We start from the raw sequence: 3924 nt of genomic DNA, 5'->3' as shown, positions 1-3924 counted from the left end.
AAACCAGTGAACCAGTAACCTAACCGGTTCGATCACCGGTCCAGTTCTTACAAAAAAAAAAATTTAAAGAACGGTTTAAAACCGTTACTGAATAGGCAACGGTTTAAAACCATTCTCGTTCATGATGTAACGTTTTAAAAGTATAACTAAATAGGCAACGGTTTTAAAACGTTACTATCGGTGTCATTTTTTGGCAACGGCTTTAATACCATTGCAATTTTGTAGTCGTCTTTGACAACGGTTTTAACACCATTGCCTTTTGTGACCTTTGACAATAGTTTTTGTAATATATAATTTTTTATTTATAATAGTTTTCTAATGAATGAAATTAGTTTCAACTTTTTTTTTAATTTAATATCAATAAATAACTCTAACTATTTGAATCAAATTACTAAAGAAAACTAATTGAACATTTACCATCAAATTTGATTTATAAAGTATTACATAAGATCCACAATCACATTATATCATCATTGCAAAATACCATAATACTAGTCTAAGTCGTAACTACTTTTAATTATCATCATCGTTTTTAAAAATACTATAGTACTAGCCTAGGTCATAACAACCTCGAACTATATCATCTAATTTTGCGAAAAATACAATAACAAAAGAGAGTTGAAATAGCTAAGTAGCAAGTAGGTTTATCGTCATCATGCTACAAGTTCATGACTTTTACTAGCTAACATTTGCTCTTCAAAATTTATGACCTTAATTAAGTTCATTTTTCCCTTCAACATGGTTTTCTGTAAATAAAACAAAAATAGCAAAAGTGTGAAGTAGGAAGTAATCCAGCACACTACATCAGATTAAGTGTTAAAACATAAATCATCAAAATAGAAGTCTTGAAATGAAATTTATTCATATCAAGTTATCAACAAAAGGCTTGACATAAAGTGATTCATACTTAAAGTGAGTCTTCTTGTTCATTTTTTCTTCTTCGTCAACTTTTTTGGTCTAGGAACACATACATATAGGGTGATCAAAGTCAAGTTACCTTTAAAGTGGGTGATTGGGAGTTTAAAGATGAATTAAGCAAGGGTAGATCCTCTGCATCTATGCATGTTACTTCTCCAACAGGAAAATTTGACCCATATCTACAAACTCTCCCTACAATAATATGTATGCATGCAAAAACCCAGGAAAAAAATAAGATTCAAATATCCAAGTCTCCAAATTTGAATAGAATATAAAAATATAATTTGATTAATTTCTAAAAACATAACATAAAATACAATTCTTGACTTTATTTTTTTTTCTTTTTTTCAAAAAGGTGTCTATCTACTTAGTTGAATCTTGTGTTACCTGCACTCTGTTTTATTTAAGATACAGTCAAGTCCCAAAATTCAAAACCATCAAACTTCTTCAACGTTGAAAATATGATCCTAGATATGTTTAAATTAAGACCCATTCCGATGGCATCACTGGCCACTAGAACATCAAACTCACTTGTTGCATCATTGAACATGCTTGCCTGAAGTCCTAATTAAAATTTCAACTCAGAAAATCCTTAAGGGTTGGCATCCAAATACAATCCATTATAAATAACACTGGACCACAACTGATTTTGGTTAGCATGATATTTATTGTCAATTATTGACACACGTGAAGTTTTTGAAATAAGGAAACAAATAGCATAAATTTTTGTATGGAAAGAGAGAGTAAAACTTTAAATTCAAATATCAGATTTCCATGAAACAAGTGAAAGGCAACAGGGAAATTAAAACTTAGGTAAGAGTCCACACCTGCCTTGTTCGAGTTTCTGGTGGCAGCGAGCCATATACTACTAAACAAAGATGCTTTCCTTGATTCTCAATTTTCTTCTGAACAATATGAATGCCAACTTTTACCAGTTAGTCCATTGTTTATATAAGACAAGTGAATGAAATATGCAAGTAAATTCACAAAAAAGGATAATTGAATATAACAATGAATTTAAGATGGATTGGTCTACTTAGGAGGCTGCTGTAAATATACATAGCACTCTACTTAAGAGGCTGCTGGAAGGGAAATTAAGAGTGTAGTGCATTTAGTTGGTGGAGAGAAAGAAAGGGAGTGACATGAATGAATGAATGAATGAATGATTGTAGAGTTGAACTTGTTCACAAGTTATCACTGGTGATGTGATAGCTAAAAGCGCAGTATGCGGGTCTTCCATCCATCAACCATGACTAAAGTCTATACCGCATATTCTTTAATTTGTACCAAAACACATGGATTCGACTTTGGAAAAAGAAATGAAGAAAAGTAGTAAAAAGGAACACAATACATACAACACTAATAGTAATGAACAATTATTTATATGATTTTACTTTTTTTTTTTGCTTAAGAAGAGAATATATATATTCAACTTGTCTTAAATTTACTTTCCCTAATTAAGTGACTTGATGACTAAAAAAGTTATTAAGGTTTTCTTTTTATTCAAACTATTAATTAACACATGAAAATAATAACTGAATGCTAGCTTCAACTACAACCTCTTATTTAATCCTTTTTTACCTTTTATCTCCGAAGAAATATATCCATAATTCACTTCTATATATAACTTTAAGAACTACCATTACTATGTATAAAATAAAACTAAATGACCCCCTAATAATATAAAAAGTCCTTTTATGTAACATTTTTCTCTGTGCTACAAAGCCAATTTCTTTCTTCCTCTTGAACTCTGTTATATGCCACTACTGTTCTTACTTTTTCATGATCCTTATTTTCTTTTACATGAACTATCTCCAAATATAATTAGTGCCATATACAGTATATGTATAACATGATCTTCCTTTCCTTAGCTGATAGGGATGAGGCTGGTAATCTTATCTTGTAAATGCATAGCTTTCTTATCAAACATAAATGACTTTTGTACTTAAGATAAGTTTGGTTTGATCCTAAACTACAGGGGATTATAGTGCCAATGATTAGTACTATATACTTTTGTATGCTATAATTTGATCAATTGATCTCCCTTTGGTTATGCGTTAAAATTCCTTTTTGACATTTGCCTATCACTCAAAGCTAGTCTAAATTATCTTTTCGGATTATGTATAGTAATCAATACAAGAATAAATATATGAATCATCTTAAATTCATACAGATAACAATGAATCATCTTAAATTCACAATGAAAGGATAACAATGAATCATCTTAAATTCACAATGAAAATAGCAATAACTATAACCAGTCTACAAGCTACACAGAACACAATTTGAAAAAAGGATTCACAACAAAAGTTGACTTGCCTGAGCTAGAGGATTGTTACAGAGCAATAAAAGTTCAGAAATGGTGGTTCTGGTAGCTAGGGCACAACCAACTCACCATGAACGACGGCGGCGACGACCAGGAATTCCGGCGGCGGCAGAGGAACGGCTCCTCCTCTGTTGCGTCACTTTCTCACACGCGTCCCTTCCTTCCTCTCTGCGACAGCATCAACAGCGACCTCCTATCCTTGTTTGGTTACTTCCACCGGCAGCGGCGGCAAGGAACGGCAGTGGCTGCATGGCGCGGCGACGGCAGCAACGAAGACGAGCTGCTTCTCTTCCTCGTGTCGCGCTTTCTGTGTGTGTCTCTCTCTCACTCTCGTTTTCCCCTAAAGGTCAACGGCGACGGTGGCTGTGGTCACCACCGGCAGCGCTCTCCCTTCCCCTCTCCTTCCCGTTCTCTGATCCCCCCTCTCCTCCTTTGAGCTCTCCCTCTTCTCTCGTTTTCCCCCTCTCTATTTCCCCTTCTGTATGTGACTCTGTATGTTTACATTATGTTAGGGTTAGGAATTGTTAAATTAGAATTTTATTTGGGAATTTAGAGTTAGAATAAAATATATACAAGTAATATAATAATTTTATAAATTATTTAAGATAGAATAATAATTTAAAATTTAAATATAATACTATAAAAATTATTTTTAGAATATAAAATTTTATTTATTAATA

General features: G+C 32.7%; 1 long non-coding RNA gene across 2 annotated transcripts; it reads right to left on the bottom strand.

Moving 5' to 3' along the window:
* Nucleotides 1-425: 425 nt before the first annotated feature.
* On the bottom strand, nt 426-3654 carry LOC107478804 (uncharacterized). Of its 2 annotated transcripts, XR_008007253.1 has the most exons (4): nt 3314-3654; nt 1746-1823; nt 998-1110; nt 426-746 (listed from the first exon to the last, which is right to left on the bottom strand). It is a non-coding gene; the product is annotated as an uncharacterized LOC107478804 (long non-coding RNA). The 2 variants fall into 2 exon arrangements; XR_001590008.3 differs by lacking the exon at nt 426-746 and having other exon boundaries at nt 761-1110.
* Nucleotides 3655-3924: the final 270 nt, after the last annotated feature.

Source organism: Arachis duranensis, chromosome 3, assembly GCF_000817695.3.
Source record: "Arachis duranensis cultivar V14167 chromosome 3, aradu.V14167.gnm2.J7QH, whole genome shotgun sequence".
Lineage (NCBI taxonomy): Eukaryota > Viridiplantae > Streptophyta > Magnoliopsida > Fabales > Fabaceae > Arachis > Arachis duranensis.
Note: the sequence above shows the minus strand (reverse complement) of the source record. Positions and strands in the feature narration are given on the sequence as shown.